This window comes from Protopterus annectens, chromosome 11.part0, assembly GCF_019279795.1.
Source record: "Protopterus annectens isolate FY-2018-M chromosome 11.part0, PAN1.0, whole genome shotgun sequence".
Lineage (NCBI taxonomy): Eukaryota > Metazoa > Chordata > Ceratodontiformes > Protopteridae > Protopterus > Protopterus annectens.
This window is the reverse complement of record NC_056745.1, coordinates 1,397,671,601-1,397,694,351: the sequence shown is the minus strand read 5'-3', so window position 1 is coordinate 1,397,694,351 and position 22,751 is coordinate 1,397,671,601. Positions and strand designations below refer to the sequence as shown.

The window sequence follows — 22,751 nt, the reverse complement described above, 5'->3', positions numbered from 1 at the left end:
GACATCTTTATTAAATTAAAGTTTTGTGCAAATTTTAAGGATGAAAGGGAGAAGAAACTGTTGAATCAGAAGACAGATGAGAAAGACAGTTTAATTATTTTTTCTACTTCATGCTATTAGACCCGTGTAATGGTTCAGTCTCCCACAGAATTATTCAGATATAAAATGAAATATTGCATTTCTAAGCTGCAATGCAAAACATCATAGCAAAAATATCTAAACCTCACCACAATGCCACCATAAAAAATGCAACACACATTGACCCATAGTATCAAGTCCATATTTTTTCACATCCCTGATCTTTAAATATGCTGACTCCTAAGATTTTACAAATTCAGAAAGAAGGGAAAAGTTTAATAAAATAGAAATACCTTTTCCCTGAGTAGTGCAACAACAGAAACTAATTGCACACTGCCAGTAACAAAGCCAAGTATGATTTTCCAAGATGTCAGCATGCATAAAACATCCACAGTTCTCCACATGTTAACAAACGTGACACATCATAGTGTTCCCAGGTTATTCTTTGAGGCATTCAAGAACAAGATTTAATCGTTCAAACTTTAGCACTACAGTAGAATGGTGTGTATATACACAAATGTCAGCACAGTAATCATGCAATGGACAAGCCATTTAAGGAGTCTGATTCAGGGTACTTTCTGGGTATGACTGCAGGAAGTCCCAAATAAATATCAGATGTAATGATCATGCTTAACTTCATGCTGAAGGAACAGATAAGGATATCACTTGTAGTAAACATTTTGACAGCTAGGAGCCCGTGCCTGACAGAACTCAATCTCCGAATACAGAGACAAGGGACAATATTATTAAAGTTTACATAGTGAAAATGAGCTATACACTTCACAGTAAACTATATTACCTCACTGAGTCTGAAGGATCAAAGACATGTAATTGAATGCCAGAGGTGAGATGGTTGCAGATAGTTCAGAAGCCGCACCAGTGTCTGAATTCTTCATGAAAGTGTTATTATAAGAACTCTTAACAGGAATTTGCCTACCTCGTCCTATGACTCAAAATTGTTTTATCCTCTGTAAAAGTACACAAGTGTCTCTCCTAAACTGAAAAAAGGGAGTAAAGTAATATATTGAACTCTGCATTGTAACTAGAAGGGAAATTTGTTAAAAGTGAGCCAATTGGGACAACAAATGGTGGCTACACATGATCACAGCACCTTAAAGTAAAATTAGCAATGTTCATGGGATGGCACCCTTGTGTACTCTTTCCCAATAAAGTACAATAATAATCTTAGTATCAAGGCTGTTGTACACCTTTTTTAAATCTGTCTTGAATTTTTTTATCCAAGTAGTGGTACTGTTGTACCATCTCCCTTGTAACATTGAATACCCATCTTTCCCATTCATTAAATGGTGAATTAGATTTTTAATTTACTTTTAATTTAATTTGGCTTTATTTCTATACTGCCAGATCCAGAATACAGTTTTCTTTGCTCTTGAAACTCTATTCATGAGATAGCCATTCTTTTCAGGTATTACTATTGCTAAGTGGAACACTTGTAATGCTTCTGTTTGCGTGTGTGCGTGTGTGTGCGTGTGTGCACGTATGACTATATATATGGTTTACTATCAAAATGTGGGATGGTCGCATGCATCTTTTCCAGTTTCTGTAATGCTGTTCTGAAAATCAAACCGATAATCCTACACTACAGATAAGCTCCCCTGCACCCCACCCCCCTATTTAAATATACTAACAAAAACAGACAGACAAAGGAAACTCACACTTGCACATTCCACAGTCCCTCACACACACAGATCAGTCACAACACACTGACACGCACTAAAGCCCCTAACGAGTGCACATACATACATACATACCTAAACTTCCACCCATCCATTCACACACCGCAACACTAGAAGCGCGAAATTCAACATCTCCAAGCTTCAGGATTTTGAATTTCGTGATTCTGTGTTTTTGTGATTCTGTGATTCGGGTATGTCATTTTGAAATACTGAAATTCGGGATTTCAGTATTTCAAAATAAAACTGTACCTATATATATATATATATATATATATATATATATATATATATATATATATATATAGATATATATGGGTCTACTTCATTTCACCTAACTTCCAATTCACTGACTCCCATTTGACTGAGACCAAATGACTGAAATTTCATTTCACTGACACTTCATTTCACTGACAGTTCATTTGACTGACAAGTGTTATTAGCAAGAAAATGGAATATGCCCCCTTCCCCACTGTAGTGCGACCCTGGAGTTAGAATATATAGTTGGGAGGGTGTGGGGGGCTCAGCCCCCCACTTACTTTTCTTTTACTAAGCAATATTATATCAAAACTTAACAATATCATATGAAATGAAGTGGGGGGCTGCGCCCCCCACACACCCCCGATGTGGGGGGCTGTGCCCCACACACCCCCAACTATATATTCTAACTCCAGGGTCGCACTACAGTGGGGAAGGGGGCATATTCCATTTTCTTGCTAATAATACTTGTCAGTCAAATGAACTGTCAGTGAAATGAAGTGTCAGTGAAATTAAATTTCAGTGAAATGGGGTCAATGAAATGAAAGTCAGTGAATTGGAAGTTAGGTGAAATGAAGTAGACCCATACATACACATATATATATATATATATATATATATATATATATATATATATATATATATATATTTATAATAGAGAGAGATTAGATACTCCTAAGTCAAATATTCACAGCTGGCTTTATTTTAGGATTATATGATGACATGTGAGTTACTACTGCTGTTTGTTGGTCTCATCTTTTGGGTAATGTGTAGATGAAATCTGTATATTCTTTGCATGTCTTTGTTCCTGTGAGTAATCTGTGCTTTCTAGTGTGTATGATTAAGTTACTGTGCTATTTGTTTCTTCTGCCTGATGCAGTTAGTCAGTGCCTGACTTAGATCTCTTCCCTCAGATGTTTATTCTCATGACTCTTCCATGCACTGGAGACCAAAGTACTACTACTGCCACGGCAGTGTGCTGTCTGAACATACCAAAGCAAACTATTTGGCACCATCTAGTGGCCAACAGTTTGAAGCACCTAAACAATCCTAGTTCTAGCCAGGGTTCCACTTTCTTTTCTTGTTACTTTAAACAAGTCTTTTTTGCCTCTGTCAGTACAGCCTAGAACAAATCATATTCCTTAGAAAATAGGGAAAATAAGAATGGGTTGATACTTTTATTGTATTAAGCCATTATAGTACTTTGAATTCCACTTACATGCTTGTGTATTCTATTGGGAGAAGAAAGGTGAGAATATTAGCAATCAGTGAGGGAATAAACCGAGCCAGGATTAGTCAAAATGATAATGGTTACAGAGTAAGTCATGAATATGAAGTTTGCAGGCATTGAATCTAGTGATGTAGATCACAAATGTTTATTCACTAGGAGGTCTTTCTGCAGTAATAAGAGTTTTGGGTAAGGTATATGTCTCATAAGATAAATTATAGATACGTTTGAGTTTGTGACGTGTTAACATAAGGAATTTGTGCAACAAAGTACAAGATCTTTAACCTGAGTAATATTTTTTGTGTGAGACCAACTTGCAGGAGCTCAGACCAGTTTCAAACCCACATCCTGGATCTAATCTCTCTACCTGCATGAACGAAAAACAATATTTGGGAGTCTATGCAGTACCATGAATCTGTACTGAATATCTGTGTCTGTTCAGTGCAGCCAGTAAAAGCCAGGGGAAACTATATCTTTGCTACATTTACCCTAGTGGGACCAGGAATCTAATAGTAATGTCTAAGTCAGTATATCAGTATATTGACTTGAATGTTCCAAAGAACAGCTTAGTCTTCCTGATTGAATGGACATGTCTGCTAAGCTCGTCTCTTATTTTAAGATTTCTTGGAAGGTTACCTGTCATTTCTCAAGAATATTAGGTGTTTTCCTGATACTGTGCAAATGTCCATATACATAGTATATTGGCCATCTTTTATTTGAGCTTCTTCTGTTGCCCCTGGACTGTCACTGATGTCAGCATTAAGTCAGACATACACACAGTGCAGCCTTTAGTTCTAATACTACTAGAGGAACCCTTTCACTGAATCACTCCCAATGATATTCATGTCTAAGGATCACACATCTCACTGCTGTATCTTTTCAACCACTATTGTGAGGTAGACCATTTTTCAAAATCTCATCTTGTCAACGACATTTAGGATTTTTTTCTGACTGAATGTGTGTCATCAGAATGCCCTGTATGTGCTATGGGTGGTCAGTCCCAAATTTAAAGCAGCCTTTAAACAAAAGGAACAGTGCATTGAAGACCCAAGAAGTTAAGTTATAAAATTGGAAGGAAGTTGCTCAAAAAAGAGAATGTTGTAGCTGAAAATCATCACTACATGAAAACAACAGGCTCAATACTCTTAAGAGATTGTAGAAGGGCAACTGAGAGCTGCTTGGTACTAATCTCCATATCTCTTCTGCCTCCCAATTTAGTTATGTGGATCATATGTTTAGTAGACCCTGGCCAATATAGCAGCCATTTTAATTTTATTGAAAGCACTTCCTTTGACAATGATGTGACTAGTAAAATTATTAATAGACAAAACGTTTGTAGTTTTTACGCTGCAATGACAAAGTCTGACTGCAGAAGCTGACATTCTTTCCTGCTCCATGCTTGAACTGTGCACACTCTAAAGCTTTTACTAGGTGTTCTGTAGATGTGACTACACAAAGCACTCCATCCTAGCTGAATTTGTCATTTTAATCTTGTTTTTATCTAAGTGGTATTGTGAGTGAGACATCGAAGTTCTTCATTTTGTATGGTGGTGGGCTGCAGCAGATCACATAGTGCATGACTAAAGCTGGGTAACACTCTGTTGACATTGTTTGTTAGTAGCTATGGTACCCCTTTAGATGTGTTACTCTGTAGTAGTATGCAGAGGATGCTAGTTTGCTATTAACTATTTATTCAGTAATGCATCTGTTTTTTGCTATGTAATAACATTGATTTGCTGGAAAAATGTCCATCTTTAAAGATTCTGCTGCTTAATTCAGCCAAGACTAAGGTTATGTTTTGAATTTAATTTCCATTAACTGGGAAAACTACAAATACACTTCCCCAACTTTTCCTGGAATTAATTCCAATGCCCTGGACCAGCTCGTTCTTACCTCCACTAGAGTTAGCGACATCCTTGACCTGGTCATTACTAACATGAGCGACCATTGCTCTACACCATTAATCAACTCAGATCCGACCACAAACTAATCACCTTGGAAATCCACATCCCTCCCACCCACCACGCAAAGGTAACCACCATGAAAAACTTCTCCAAAGATAACTTTGGGCTCCTAAAAACAGAGGTGGTTAACTTCACTGTGCCCATGCATAAGGAGAATAGTTGCATGACTACTGAATCATACACCAATGCACTGTAAGAACACTTGCACAAATGCATGGATCTCACCATATCCAATAGAACCAAGACACTCTCCTCCAAAAAAAGGGAGTCAATCTGGTGGTCCCCTGCTATAAACAAACTCTACAACAGAAGGAGGAAACTGATGCAGAATAAGGTGAAGTCCCAAGACTGGAAAAACTTCCTCATCAGCCTCAAAAAGTTGAGATCCCTCATCAAATCCTCTAAAGGTAGCTATGAAAACAGAATTGCAGCAGATAGTAAAGACAACCACAAGGCCTTCTATAGTTATGTAAAGAATCTCCACAGCAATACTCAGATTTGCTCTGAGCTACTGCACAATGGTACCTCCTATACCAAGCCAACAGATATTGCCAATATACTGGCCAACAGATTCATTGCCAACTTTACTCCTCTCTCCCCCACCAAAGGACCAATCGCAATACCAGTATATTGCCATGCACCCAGTATTACTGCTGCACAGGTTAAAACAGCACTGTCCAAGGCCAAGAATACAGCTTCTATGGGACCTGACAATATCCCTGGTTGTGTTCTACATGAACTACAGAGTGAACTGGCACTGCACCTGTGCGCCCCGTTTAATCACAGCCTCACCTCAGGCTTTGTCCCTACCGAATGGCGCATTGCTACAGTCATACCTCTCCATAAAGGAAGAGTGACTACAGATCCTGGGAACTATTGCCCCATTAGCTTGATGAATCTGATATGCAAAACTGTGGAATGCATCATCGTGGGCCATATAAACAAGGATATGGGGAATCTCCAAACTCTGGATCCCACACAGTTTGGTTTTGTGAAGGGTAGATCGTGCCTGCTCAACCTGATCGACTTCTTTAGTCGGTCACCAGAGCTGTGGATGATGGCAAGGTGGTTCATACAGCCTACCTTGATCTGGCCAAAGCCTTTGATACCATTCCCCACTCAGGAATCCTAGAAAAACTCACTAAGCTAGGCATCAACCCCTATATTACTAGGCAGTTTGCAAACTGGCTCACAGAACCCACAGTGTGAAAGTAGCTGACTCCCAAGTCACACTGCCGACCAGTCACTAGTGGAGTCACACAGGGTTCGGTCCTGGGTCCTCTCCTGTTTGGTATATACTTCTCAAATCCAGGCCAACACGAAGGGACTCTGGCTGACAAAGTTTGCAGACTATTGCAAGCTGGGAGCTATTAACTCCCCAAGTGATGTTGACATCCTACAGAAAGGCTTCGCTGAGACCAATGACTGGTGACAGAACCATGGCCTTAAGCTCAATGCAGAAAAAATGTCATCCCCTTTGGGAAAAACTTGATTCCCATGAATCACCACATTGATGGTAGTCCACTGAACACAGAAGACATTATAAGAGATCTGGGAACACAGGTTGACAGGAACCTCTCTTTTGACCACTACATTGCCATGCCACTGTGGTCAGAAAGTCCTATGTGGCATGTCTCATTATTAAGGGTTTTGCATCCAGGAAGAAAGAGGTCATTGTCTCCCTCTACTCCTCCCTTATTAGGCCAGAGTACAATGCTCCATTTGGCATGTATCTCACTAGACACCTGCAACAACTGGAGAGGCCGCAAAAGTACCTCACAAAGAGGATTCTAGGCTTTAAACACTTGTCCTATATGGACAGACTAAAAACACTCCATCTATTCTCTGTCTCATATCACCTACTTAGAGGCGATCTCTGCTTGACTTGCAAAGCCATGTCTGACCTAGCTCTGTTAGGAATGCTACATCTAAAAAATCCCAATCCTTCCACACCACATGCTCCAGAGACCTCAACCTCATTAGCACAATCAACAGAACAAGCTGGAGGGACAGGTTCATAACCCAGAGACTATCCATGCTATGGAATAGACTTCCCATACATGTCAAACAGAGCACCTCACTGGTCCTCTTCAAGAGAAATCTTGATGAGTGGATGGGAAATAAAAACTTCACCCTTGGGATCACTCCAGTGGCTCTACTCGACAAGCACTGGGAACTAAGGTCGGGTGGCACGATGCCAGGGTAATCTGTGGGCTAGGCTTGTAAAGGCTCCAGGGCCATTACCCTAGAACACACCTATGAGCCTATAAAAGGAAAATCAGCACCGCTACTTAGAATAAACCCTAAGAATATCATTTGTATTTAGAGAAGGTTAGGAAATAGAAATACCCAAGAAATTTGCTAGACCACGGCTTGTTCTTTGCAGACATTTGAATTATATTATTGTAAACACCAGGGGAACTCTGTACTAGATCGGAATGCCTCTGTTGCACATTTTTAAGGCTGCATAGCCAGTACTGTCTCATTACATCTGCATTAGTCAGTGTGCCCATTGTAAATCTGAGAATATACCAACAGGAAAAAGTCCGGTTGCCCAGACTTTTTCCCATTAGTATATCTCATATTTTTTTTTACTTTTTCTTTTCTTTTAACCAAAAAAGAAAACTGAAGACCTGAAATGAACAAGGGAGACAGTGCAGACAAAAATAAGAGGATAATCAGGTACGTTCTGCAAAATGACAAACTTACTTGATTATCCTTTTAATTTCTGTCCCGGCACTCCCAAACGTAAAAGTCTCCCGGTTTTCTTCTTTTCTTCAAAATAAATAAAAAATGAATAAATAAAAAGCAACGGATATCTACCTTTCTCTGTTGCTACCTTTGCACAGCACAGATGTGTACTGTATAAGCATGAGAACACAAGTCCCATACACATGCGCAGTACATCAAAAAAAGCCCCAGGATACCTACAAAATGCAGAAGGGCAGCACAGAGGCATTATACAAAGACATTGTTTGAGAAAAGTAAGTTTTTTTCCTTAAATAATGTCATTGTATAATAGCAATAACCAACACCTGGGTGTGAGCATTGCTGGATTTACCCACGGTTTGCTTTATTTGGTAACTCTGCTTCACCCTCATGACCAAACCACACCAACCATGGGTAAATCCACCATTACCCACACCAAGCCGTGGGCTATTGCTCAAGTATTTCACACTTGCAGTGTGTGGCTTCTTTATGCTGACTCCTAAATCAATATACATAATGTATTTTTTTACTGAGAATCTGTAGGGAATGCTGTTTAAAAGGTGTTTTTGCCTGGTTGCTATATGTAATAGTTTATTATAATTTGAGGATTCAGAGGAAAGAAACCAATACATTTGGAATGTATGGGGCTTTTAGTTCCATCAGTTATATGACGCATACCTATCAGCTGTCCAGATTTTTGCCTCAGTTTTATCTGTTCCTCATAAAATGTGAGGTTTTCTGGAAAATCACTGAGGATTAAAGACACTAAATGATAGAAGTTTGAGTTTGACTTCAAACCATAGAGAATGTATGCTAATGCAAAAGCTGTTATACTGCCAACTTGCTAAGTTTATAAGAGCAATATTTTAAAATTGTCCCCATATTTGGGCCTTTGTCCCCACTTGAGTTTTGGCTTTGTCCAGATTTCTTGTGCTAAGAGGTTGAGAGGTATGCTAAGTTGCTAACCAGTGAACAGTGCTAAAATTTGTCTATCACAACTGGATAATTTGCAGCTTGTCAAGTGGCTTTTGTTATAAAATGCCATTGCTGGCTTTGTTTCCATTACAACACTGGTAATGATTACATTTAAATTTTTTTCTTACCTCTGGTTGTGTTACTATGTGGTTAGTGTATATTTTTAATTTAGATGAAGCTACAAACTATTGTCTTCGTTCACTTGTGACTCCATTTAGACACTACTGGACTTTTATAGTGAAACTAGTACTTTGCCCTCACAGGAAATATTGTATTGTGTTTCTGTGCACATTACTGAAGTGCCTGTATATTTACAATTTATTTCAATACTTTGTCTTTTGGTATGTTTATGTAAAGAATGGTGTCAGTGGCATTCAGTGAATTAACAGGGATTCCTGGGAGGTGTTAAACTGATCAGTGTGATATTCAGTCAACTTACTTAGAAATGTGTTATCCTTTCATATGTATTGCATGCAATTTTGCATAGTTCACATTGCAAGAATCAGGAACGTGTGCACTGAGCAGACTCTGGTTTACAAAACTGACTACCCTTTAACGTTTCTAGAACATGTGCCTTTTCTGTGAATGAAGTAGTTAGCATTCTTACCTTGGAGCACTAATGTCCTTGCTGAAGTAAGTCCCTCCACTGAAACACTCTGAGACTCAATAACATTGAAGTATTATTTCAAAGAAGAGAACCATTATGCTTTTATGGGTAACTTGGGGAGAGGGCTACATTTTTTATATGACGCACTCTCTGCCATGTTGGTAGTACCTTATTTTTACTTTCTGACCCGTGTATTTTTTCTCACTTCTATTTCACTTAATGTATTATTAGGGCAATGCTACTATTTGTCAAGCAAAAAGTGGATGAAGTTTCAACTTGACTTTAATTCCCAATGTTCAACTCCCAGTTGCTCTTCCCCATAGAAATCCAGTGCCATTGTGGTTTCTGTTTCCATCTCAGCAGTGGTTCAGCTTGTTTGTCTTCTCCATGGTTGTAATATATATTTTCTCTCATCACTGCTAGGGGATTGAACTGCTCTGCAAAATGTTAGGAGGTTAAGTATGAGCATTCTCACCTAACAAATTCTGACGGCAACAATATAATGGTTCCTATGATTAATTCTAGGAAATTAAACAGAATGTTTAAGCTTCAGGCCTTCCTCACCTGTGAAGACATTGTGTAGTTACTCAGACTTGGCTTCCAAACACAACAGCACTCCCTCCATACCAGGGTACTGTACCTACTATGTATCCAAGGCCACTGGGAACTGTGGGGGAAGATGCGTATTTATTAGAACATAACTGCCTGGCATCAGTTCTTACATTATAAAAGACTAGAACTGCTTGAGTGTATAATTTCAACAAATCTTCCTACCACATGATTGTAAACTACAAGTCCCCCTTACATGTCCCTTTAGAATATACTAATTGTGTAGTCAACTAAAAAAAAGCTGCCCTTTAAACCAAAAACCCTTATGAAAGTCTTATATTACCTAGCTGTCAACTGGGAAGTGTTTGAAACCCACAGTAAATGCTTCCAGAGGTTTTTTGATTATGTGAATAGATGCTCAGAGCTTTAGATAACTATTCTGATACCCTGTGTCATCCGTTAATCTAGTAAGCTCTTTCTACTTTTTCTGCTTTTACAACTATAGCAAATCAGTTACTACATTGCTTTATTAGCTTGCTACAACTTATACCAGACAAAGCACTAAAGCGCTCCAGTTTCAGTTGCAAAAGCAGTAGTGGCAATTATTTCCATACTGTCATTAAGAAATGCTGGTGTGGAAATTATGGTCATTACTGCAATACTGGCCAGTTGGCATCTGCCAGTTGTGCTGCCTAGTACCTTGTGCATTGGGTGACTGCCCTCTTAGCCACTCCCTAGCTATCCATCTATACATACTCCCTAGTGTAAATCCCCGTCTCACCACAACTGTTAATCTCATTTACCTTGTCTTTAACTGCTTTCTTTCTTTCCTGTGCCACCCCACATCACGATCTGTCAGTTAATCAGACCATCTAGTTGTTACTTTTATCCTTACTGCACACCTCCACACCAGTAAAAAATGTAGTATTTCGAGATTATTCTAAATCACGTTTGTTGCTACTTATTGATATGCTTGGTAAAATACAGTTTGATGTTCCACCAAATATCCATTCCACCAGCTCATGATGCCACCCTTGCCACAGCATACTCAGTTTCTGTTCTTGAACAGATTACTGAAGAGGCTGTTCCCATCTGCCACAAAACTTGAGATAGATTTTAAGGTAACTCAGGTTGGTGGAACTCACCATATAAATTAATGGTCTAGGAAAAAGAAAAAAGCTCACAATTCTGTAAAAGCATTGTTTTTCTTTGCTATAAAAGTGACCAAAAGCATTAAGCAATACTCTTAAGCTAACTATTAGAAAGTGTGAGGCCAGCTTTGATGTTAGAGTAGCAACCAATGGCAAAGATAACCACAAGGCCTTGGCTACATCCCACTCTATCAAAGAAAGCATAGTTTGACTAATTTAGCTCCAGCATCACATCTTTTACATATCCCATCACCCATTCATTTTGCCCAACCATCTCACCTATCACCCAAAACCAAGTCATATCAGGTCCCTCAAACTAAAAAAAAAAATACTTCCATGGACACAAACAGTTTTATAATTTTTCTCCCTGTACACATTAAACAGCACATAGTCTAGGCCTAACCTCTCCTAAATCTAGTGAGTCTGTCTACAGACTGTGCAACTGAAGCTTCAACAGCTATCTCTTCACAAGGCTGGCCACACAACAGACTCCAGTAACCTGACCTTGTCAAGATTTTTTACACCACCCAATGTAGACACAGACAAACTCTAAGACTCACTGTTAACCCTCACATTATCAAAGTAAAGAGTAGCTCCTCTAGCAAAGGATATGTTGCTAGTTATATTCCACAGGTCTCAGTCTTGTGTCTTCTCCTGTTTTTTTGTACTTATCTAGCATCCAAGATCTTTGGCTATAGAAGTTTGTAGACGACTACAAATTAGGTGCTGTTGATAAATCCCTTCATGATATCCATATATCCAGCAAGGTCTGGATCAGAGTAGCACCAGATGCATTAGCTGCTATTCAAAGTAAATGCTAAGAAGCGTAACATAATAATCCTCATTAAGCCCCCATTCCCTTCTCTTATCACTAAACTGGTGGACCCCTTAAAATAGACTTCTTTAATAAAGACCTGGGTATGTACATAGACCTCCAGCTTCCTTTTGACCGCCATGCCTTGGTTGTGATTACAATGTCCTACCTCATTGCACAGCTTATCTTGTGGGGTATCTCCTCTAGATCAAAGGATATAAATGTTCGTTTGTACCCTCTCTTGTAAGACCCATTATTAAATAGTGTTTCTTTTGTAATGTACCTATCAAAGGACCTTATACAAACTGAAAGACCCCAACACTTCCTAACTGAAAAATCACTGGTTTAAGTCACTTAAATGGCTACAACGATAAAATTCCTACAGTTCTGCTCTGTCTAATGCAAATTCTTCAGGGAAGACTTTAATGTTTTACTTGAAAGACCCTCAGCTTTATTGGTCTTCTCATTTAGAATATTCCAAAGAATTAAACTGCCATTGTAAAATCAACAACACTATCTAGGATTATAGTATTTTTTTTAATCATTACATCCTCACTTTTAAAACTGGCTTCCTCTGAGCACCACAGAGTACCTTCCTGAAAACCTTCATAGTTAACCTCAGTTTATTAAATGAGTAACTTTAAATTCATGTCTAGTATTAATGCAAATTAATTTCATTGTACAGGGATCTAATCTGTCTTTATCATTATTAAAAGGGTAGTGTAGCTAAGCTTCTTAATGACTCCAGCCATAAGCTTAGTGCAAAGCTATGACCCTATAAGTAATGGGGAAGGGGTGCAGGGTTGCATTCTTCCTGATTTTTATTTCCTAGGTGTTTCACTGAAATGAAGTTTCAACCAGTATTCTTAAGGGAGTATAACCTTGGCAAAATATAGTGGAGCCTTCTGTATCTGTGGCTGTTTTACTGCCCTTTATTTATAACACTGTAATATATGTGTTGACCTTCCCTTTAAAAGGAACAGATGTATTCTAGTATATGAGCCTTGGAACCAAACGGCAGTCATTGTTCATCTTGCCCTGTACTAGCTGGCTTAATTTCCTGTTTTGTAAAAGTGGTGAATGCGACCTGCAATGCTATATATATATATATATATATATATATATATATATATATATATATATATATATATATATATCTATATCTATATATATATATATATATATATGTATAAAATACATCTCTTCATTATTATTCTGACTGCATGTCTGTTAGATGTTGTAATCTATTTTCAACAATCTGTTCCCTGACAATTTGTAGTAATCTTGGCCGTGTTTATTGTACTTTTATCATCTCTTTTAAAATGTCTTGTGTGATATGTTATGTTATTATAACAGCTTTTCTTTGCAGCCACCTATTGAAAATAGGCTCTCCACAGTCATCAGATATACCAGTCACAAGATATTAATAAACAAGTATTTGTTATTAATGCTGAAATTTTGGCTTGCTAAGCACTTGGAGTTTTGCTTTGGACTACAGTAGAGTGAAGGCATGGCCATTCTTGTGCAGTTATTGCAGTCTTGGAAAAAGGTACTGTCAACACAACTGAATTAATACAATGCCTAGAAGCTAGGCTGTACCATGCAGTTCTATGATGCATGTGACAGGGACATCTTAGCATGTGTAGAATGTATTAATTCAGTTGTGAACTGGTCTACTTAGCATCTAAAAGCTGTATTAACCTATGCTACTACAGTACTACTTTGTGATACCCAGTAGTCAGACATTATAGCCAAACAGAAGAAATATTTATTTCACGTTATTTTACATATTTGCAGATATCATTTCAAATATCATTTGGTGCACTGTTGAATAGTAAAGCTCCATGAAGAAACATGACCTTGATCAATTGACAGGTACTGTTCTGTGGTACCTGACAGTGGGGAACAAAAGCCAAATAAGCAAGGGAATATTTCATATTTTACTGTGGATATCATTGGTGTACTGTTTAATGAGGAAGAAACAGAGTAACATGGTCTTGACTGGCAGCCACTATTTTCTGATGCCTGAAAGAGAAGTTATGACAAAATGTAATCAAGAGGAACATTTCACTTCAGTTTGCATGCTTGCAAATGTTGTTTGGTACATTAAAAATGGGAAAATGATCTACAGCAATACGGACTTGATCATTTTGTAAAAACTATTCTGTCATACCTGATAGAAGTAAAAAAACAAATATTAGCAACAGAATTATTTCATTTTATTTTACTGATGGTTGATATTCAGTATGTTTTAATGCAAAATTCAGCAACATATTCAAAGTCGTGTATCAGCTGCTGTTCTGTGATATACAGTAATGTGAAGTTAGACAAATTTAAAAAGGGAAATATTTTACTTTATTTTATATTATCACATTTCAGTTGGTGTCTGATTTAGTAGAGATGCAAGATATCACTGATACCTGATAGTAAAACATTATAACCAAATATTAGCAAGAGGAATGTTATACTTTATTTTGCATGTTCACAAATTATTTGGACCTATTTATTAATGAAGAAACACTGTCTTAATATTAAGTCAAATGTTTTGCTTATAACAACCCCATCCCTTTCTTACTAATTGGTCCTGAGTGGCAGATTGTCATGTTGTGAACATTTTTCTAACCTGCAGCAGAATCACTACCTGATATGTTACAGTTTCTACAACATTTACTGGTGTTCAATTTTTCTACCATGATACTGTTATGATTTCCATTGGTACATTGTTAATGCTTTGACTACTGTAAATGAACTTATTCTGCAAAGCATAGCAAAATGATTTTAAAGTGTTTAGCCAGGAGTGCTTCTCAAACTGTTTTAAACTGAGTTTCCTCGCACATGCAAAATATGTGATTTTGCTGTAGTGCAGGTTGAAGAGTTAAATGTTAGGTTACTCTTGCAAACACTGGTAATCCTTTCCCCCATTGTTAGTGCATCCTTTATGTAACTGTCCTATGTTTGTCTTTTCGGCTTTTCCCGGTTAGGGGTCGCCACAGCGGAACTCCGGTCCGCTAATGATTGGCAGTAGATTTTTATGGTGCTGAGTTGCCAGCCCGACACCCAACCTTCAGCGAAGGCACGCCCATTCACGCATGTCTTTCGGAGGCCACTCAACCACAGGCAGGACATGCAGATTCCACACAGAGGGCACTCCAGCCAAGAATCAAGCAGGAGAACCTCTTGCTGTGAGGCAACAATGCTACCGCTGTACCTATGTGGCTTGTTATGTAACGGTCCTATACATTTACAAAACATGATCCCTGACAAGTTAATTCTGAGCCCCTAGGTGTTTTGTCACTGCTATTATATGAAAAGAACAACTCTGTGTTTGAAATCTGCTTTTTCTCTCGTTTCCTTCCCAGCTGCAGTGGCTGTCCTAAGTAGGAAGCACTTTCTCATTCCTAAACTTAAGTCAAAGTAAACTTTAGGCTACAGATGTGTAGTTCTAAATGACAACATTTCATGCATCAGCTGAATTCTTGAGGTTACAAAGGAAAGTGAAACAACACATACAAGTAGAGGAATAAACATAACTAACAAATATAATACTACTTTAATACACGAAAGAGCAGTGATATTTACCAACACGTGTATACAAAAAGAATACCCTCCCCTGAGTTAACTACCCTGTTTAAAGTAATACAAAACACACTACAGATTGAACAATGCCAAAGTTATTTGTCTAATATTGCACTTAAGTGCGTTAAATAATTCTGACTATGGATATAATAAATATCGCACTTAGAATATATGTAAGTAAATGTTGCAAATAAAAATTGACTTGTATCCAGACCCCTGGGACTAATGCCTGAGTTCAGAAGTCTAATCACTCTAGGATAGAAATAAAATCTGGAATCAAAGCAATAGGGTAACACGCAATATACCACAGTAGTCACAGGAAAATAAATTTAATGAAGCGCTTTTCGTCTGTGATATACACAGACTTCCTCAGACAATATATTTCGTGAAATATATTGTCTGAGGAAGTCTGTGTATATCACAGATGAAAAGTGCTTCATTAAATTTATTTTCCTGTGACTACTGTGGTATATTGCGTGTTACCCTATTGCTTTGATTCCAGATTTTATTTCTTGGTTTGTGCTGTTTTGTATTCACTCTAGGATAGAAACTGTTATCAAATCTTGTAGTCCTGTAGGGGATGCTGCGATCAGTCCTGCCCGATGCCAGATGCTTAAATAGTCCATGAGCAGGATGCATGGCGTCCTGTATTTTGGTGGCCTTTCAGATGCTTCTTACAGAATTAAGTTGTATCGATGGAAGACTGGAAGCTTATCTGCAACCCTCAGCACTGTTTGTAGAGCCTTCTTTTCTGTAACTGTGCAGCTTCCAAAGCACACTGTAAAGTTGCAGGTCAGGATGCTCTCCATTGCCCCTGTATAGAAGGTGGAGAGAATGAGGAGGAAGCTTAGCTTTTTTTCAGCCGCCTTAAAAAGTGGAGGCATTTATGCACTTTCTTGACCGGTTGGCTGGAATTTCCCAACCAAGAGAAATGCTGGCTGGGTTTTTTTAAATGTTTCCCAACTAGCATACTACTTTACTTGTAGAAGGATTCTTTGCTGGCTGCATTATATGAGTCACTACTGCTCAGAGCTGTTTACACCCCTGCACTATCACTATAGATCTTTTAAAGGGATTATTACAGGGTTCATTAATCTTTTACTTCTTATTTAGTGGCTTCATCAGTTTGATGAACAGAGCTTAATGTTGTTTTGTTTTGTTTTTAATCCTGAGTAGAACTAACTTATTACCTCCAAAAGCATAAACATTTGTTTGATATGTTTTCTACTGTTCTATAAAAGTGTTAATTCATCTCTCCCGCTATGCCTAGTTGGCAGATCTTTTCCTCCCTGATCTATCACTTTCCTGTACACTTCTACTTTTTTTCTTACTGCTAAAGAAACACTCAATGTGAGGAACAAATTATTGGTATGCTATATGAATGTATGATTGCTTATGTTGTAAGTGATGGTTTAATAAAGATGTTTCTTGTTTTAAAAAAAGGGGCAGGAATTGAATAATTTATGTAATATTGCTTAGGTTATATGATATATAGCAATATATGTGAAGTATAATGCTATAATGTTTGTTTATTTTAACTTGTAAATACAGGTTATTTATTTATATATATATATATATATATATATATATATATATATATATATATATATATATACGTGTGTGTGTGTGTGTGTAAATGTGCCTATGCCACAAGTGATAATTCAATAAAGATCTTTAAAAAAAAAGACTTATGTTGACTCATGATGCTTCTGCATATGGTATTGGAGATATGATTTAAAATATTATGCATTCAGGTGAAGAAAGATATATTGCATATGCTTCTATGACACTTCTCCAGCATATGTTATATAATATCTATATCCATAGGCACATGTACATATAGATGCACATATGTGTGATGCATTTACATGATTGTACCACTCATCAAATGACATTACTGATGTTACAGCTGATTAAGTATGCAAGTATTGTGTTTTGGGATTATAGTTCAGTGATGTCGGGGAATTTGCTCTATTTCCCAATTGTTTTGCACTTCTGGACTTAGTATATTTAGAGGTGTGAGGGGTTCAGTTTTAATTTGTTTTCTGTGTATTTTGTGTGTGTGACTGGAAAATAGTACAGAAAGGACTTTTTTAAATTTTCTGCAATGCTTACTTAACGTCATTTTAATGTTTAGCAGTGTAGGATTTTCAGGGAACAGTTACATTTTAATTTGCAATGTTTGCTTATATTTTGCTATGCTCCTGATGTATGTAAATACATCCACACAGATGTATACATATGTACATTTATCTTCATATGTATATCTTTTTGTCCCGGTCCCCCTCAGTAAACATATCACACCGAATAAAGTTTGACTACCTTTATTAAATTTCCATAAGACATAAATTGTTAACCAATATTTATTACAACCAACACAAGGTACAGTTGAGCATAACATCCATGTAAAATTAACTAGGACAGCATGATCCTGCTCATCCTGACCCAGTAAGCAGCGTCGATACCTCCACTCTCTTACTTGTGAAGCAGCGTACCACCACTCATTTCATTTATCATGTATTGAATTACACATCCAATCAAATAAGCAGCTTACCTCCGGTCGCTTATTTTACTTATAAGACAGCATCCAACCACTCCCTTTCCTTCCCAGCTGACTGAATTAAACATCCAACATCAGAGGGGGAACAGAAGAAAAGCCTGCCCCTCTTCTCCCCCCTACCCCACAAACCACATTATTCCAGCCCAAAAAAGGGGAGGGAGGGCAGATAGCAAGTTCACACCAAAATGTGATTCCTTCTCCAGTTATACTTGCCTAAACCCCCTTAAACCCCTCCCTACCCTTACCTTATTTCCTCCCAGTCATCCCTCCTCATTTAACCCTTTTATCCCCCCACCCTCTTAATACCTGCTACTATATTTATCTGACCCTCCCTTTGAAGATGTCCCTGGACAAACTGGTTTGTTACCAAACCATTTGTCCCTTTCCCCTTTAATAAACGCATCGCACTAAATGACATTTGACTATCTTTATTAACCCTCCATAGGCCATAACTTGTTAACCAATATTTATTAATTACAACCAACACATGGTAAAGTTCAGCATAACATCCATCTAACGTTAAATAGGATAGCAGGACCCCGCTCATCCTGACCCAGTAAGCAGCATTCATAGCTCCACTCACTTGTGAAGCAGCGTACCACCACTAACTTCATTTACCATATACTGAATTACTCATCAATCCAAATAAGTAGCTTACCTCCACTCACTTATTTTACTTATCAAGCAGCATCCAACCGCTCACTTTCCTTCCCAACTCATTGAATTAAACATCCAACACCAGAGGAGGATCAGAAAAGAACAAGCCTGCCCCTCTTCTCTGCCCACCAGCCTGACCAGGCTGTTTCTCGTCACTCTGACCAAACCTCCAATAACCTAACCACCATTAAAGGCATTAAGCCAAACATCATTCGGTGTACCCCATCCTCTCTAACAAAAACTGGATCCGTGACCGCTCATCCCCAAACCCTGTCACATAAATAACAAAATAACCTGTTGCCTAAACAGCTGAAAGCAAACCAAGGATCCCTCTCCAATGCTAAAGTAAACCATAACAAGCTTCATAATGATTCCTAGGTCATTACCAGCCAAGTGAACAACCAAACACTAAGGCCAGTTGAAACCATGTAGTGGTAATTGCGTACTATCATGCTAAAATGCAGTTCCATTTTAGCACCCATTGAATATAATAACCAAATGAGATTTCTTAAAATTTCAATTTAACAGCAATACTGCCATCCCACCAACTATCCATTATAAGCAATAGGACATTTAAATGACCATCATGGCATTTTAGCAGCACGACCACCACATGAAAATGAACCATAACCCCAAACACCTCCGGCTGAATCTCGTACGCCAACTTAACATGAAAACTCCAAATAAAGAACTGCCCCTCAATCGTCCTTCCTTCCATCCAACAAGCTACCAACTTGTAACCGAACCACATATGCCTCATTTGTCAACAAATGGGAAATCCCTGTCAACCTCCCTATCCATCTGCCAAGAGGCCTGACCAGGCTGATTCCCAGGTAATCACCTACCAAATGCAGTACAAACACTAAAACCAAAGCCAGGCGAAACGCACAAGACCATTGTACCTCCAGAACCCTAAAATGCCCAATATCACTAAAACAAAAACAAGGTCAGTGACAAGTCACAAAGCAAGCCACCCCAAAAATATGGCCCAGTCATCCTGTCATGTTAGCAAACCAGTGCAAATCCCTATGAACAATGCAGTCCATCAAAAAAAAAAAAAAAAAAAAAAATCAACATCCTTAATCCACTGCTTACTCTTGGCTTTCTCTTTAAAGCTTTCCTTCCAATGTGACACCTTCACATCCAATAATGAAACAAACCTTAGACATCTGTTAAGTGTCCCAAGACAATCCCCTGCTTAATTCTTATAACTTCAGCCTAGACACAGAAACACCTAGTTCCTACGTATCCCAAACACTCTCATACCTGCAATACCCCATCAAACCCTACCTACTCTTAAAGATGTATATATAAGATAAAAGCTATCAGTCCACAACATATGTCTCCCTAAACAACGAAAACCAATTCCCCATGCCTCCCACAATCTCCTACCCCTACACACACACACACACACACACACACACACACACCTTGTATTGCTCTTTCTGTCTTTCACACAGTCCTAAAGCCCCACTCATTATTACCTACTCCTGTGGAGACCATTGCTAACTCCTAAAATAACTCAAGCCCTTCTACCATGCCCACCAAAATGTGAGCCAACCTCATATCATTGTGACTCCACCCCAAAGGTGGAAAATCCCATGCCTGCTTGACCCAGCCCTTGACATACTTCATCCTCATGCGTGCCCCCAACCCTCCTGTCACACCCAACCCACACAGACACTTAAGCACCTAATACAATGATTACTTGCGACCTCATTGTGGACCAGTCCAGTAGCAGGAACATCCATCCCATCAGAATGCATCACCTTTCAAATCCACTTCTGTCAGGCCACTGTATGATGCCTGCTGCACTTCCCCATCTGAAAAAGAAAAGAAAAACAGTAAATTCTCTGTGCACACAAACCAAGAATGTTTCAACATTAAGGCACTGCCAAGGACCCCTGCAATCTCCTCAAATCCCTTCACTTCCAGCAAAACACTAATTTCACCTAAAACGCGGCTTTTCAGCACTTCTGTGGATCTCTAGTGATATCTGCATTGCTTACTGTACTTATTTCCTTGTTTCACTTGAAAGTTACTGTTTGTCATTTTTGCATTTAAGTTACCTGTAACACATTGCATTTAAGTTACCTGGCACTTGCTCACTAAGTCAACACTAAAAATTTAAAAGCACTACACCCTCACAAACTCCCCTTGAGTACCTTGTTCCCCATTGGCCCTTTTTTCAATTATAAAGGAATTCCCAATACTATTCTAGCATGTCCAAAGGTCAGTTGTCAATCTCCTCTCCAGTCCAGCTGGTGAATCTGGGAATCTTGAGGCAATGTTACAACTGCCTCATGTACACAGACAACCCTCTCCCCATCCCAACAAATTCCAACACATGTGAGAGATGCAACCATATAGCCAAACTGGAGGCTAAGCTCTCTCAACTCAGTACTGGCGTAACCAGTCAGGAGGAGAAGGAAACCACACTCACTACAATTCCAGTCTCACATAGACCTACCACGACAGCAAACCAAACACATAAACACACAAAAACATACTCGGAGGCTCTAAATAAAAATCTGCCTAAGCAGCAGAGACCTCCAAAGCAGACACCCAAGCAACCGCTAACCCAAAACAAAGCACGTGCAACACATAGCTCACAAAGCCAGTGTGCTGAACAGCCACAGCCCTTAAGGCTAAACAACACACCTGATACACTTGTAATAGGTGACTCTATCGTCAGGCACACTGACGTCCCGCTCACAAGGCTGAACAAGGAGAAGGTCATGGTGAGCTGCCTGTCGGGTGTTAGGATCCGCCACATAACGCAAGCACTCAGGTCACTCCAAGGCAAGTACAAATATGACTCGTCCATGCTGGTGTGAATGACCTGAGACGTACCTCCCTGGACTACATGAAAAGAGACATAGAGGAGCTCTCTGAGCATGTAGCCCAGGCCGGTATCACCCTGACCTTGAGTAGCATCTTACCCTCACCAAGAATGATTCCACAATATGAAGACAAGATGATCAATTTCAACAACTGGCTTAAGTATTGGTGTCATTCAAAGGGGATCCAATGCCTGTCAGCCTGGGATGACATGCTCTACAAGCCACGATGCTTCGCTAGGTACGGCTTGCACCTGTCACCACTGGGCTTTCGTATATTGGCAAAGGCTCTTGCTACCCCCATACTGCCTTTTTTAGGCAAGGCTCAAAAGACAAACCCATCTCCATAGGTATCACAAGGGATAAGAAACTGAGTAATGCTACTCAACGCCAGAAGTCTAAACCTCAAGATGCACGCACTCAAAACTCTCCTTAGCATGGAGAACATTGATATCTGTGCAGTAACAGAAACCTGGTTCAAGGCTCCCGAGAGCAACCCAGCACTACCAGATTATACCTCATACCATGCGTTTCGGCCCCAAAACTTGGACCGAACCACAAATGGAGGGGGGACTATCAATATTCGTCAAAGATACCCACACCTCCAGGTTGGAGGCACAGCATGAAGCATCAGAGACTATCCATGTGCAACTAACAGTGGGTAAAACTGCCTTCCAGTTTATAGCCTGCTACAGACCACCCTCCCAAACCCAGGAACCCCACTCAGCCTTCCTGAGAACACTGGAAAATATGAAGGTCTCTCCAAACACCATTATATTGGGCGACTTCAACTACCCAAACACAGACTGGGAGCATTACTCTAGCTCCAACACCCTAGCCCTAAGGTTCCTAGAATTTATAAACTCAAATGCTATGGAACAACTTGTTACCACTCCCACAAGAGGGGAAAACATACTGGACTTGATCATCACCAACATGGGGACTCTATGCTCCAGACCAGAAGTGTATCCCTCACTGGTAAGATCAGACCATAAACTAATCTCACTGGATATTCACATCCCGACCCCACCCCCTGCCCAAAAAACCACAGTGAAAAACTTCTCTAAAGCAAATTTCACACTCCTTAAAAC

At 39.0% G+C, this 22,751-nt stretch overlaps 1 protein-coding gene across 10 annotated transcripts in view; it reads left to right on the top strand.

Annotated features, from left to right (window-relative positions):
- Window positions 1-22,751, top strand: part of LOC122815864 (F-actin-monooxygenase MICAL2-like) — a gene marked incomplete at its 3' end in the record, with an annotated part of 2,588,394 nt that overhangs the window by 2,159,113 nt on the left and 406,530 nt on the right.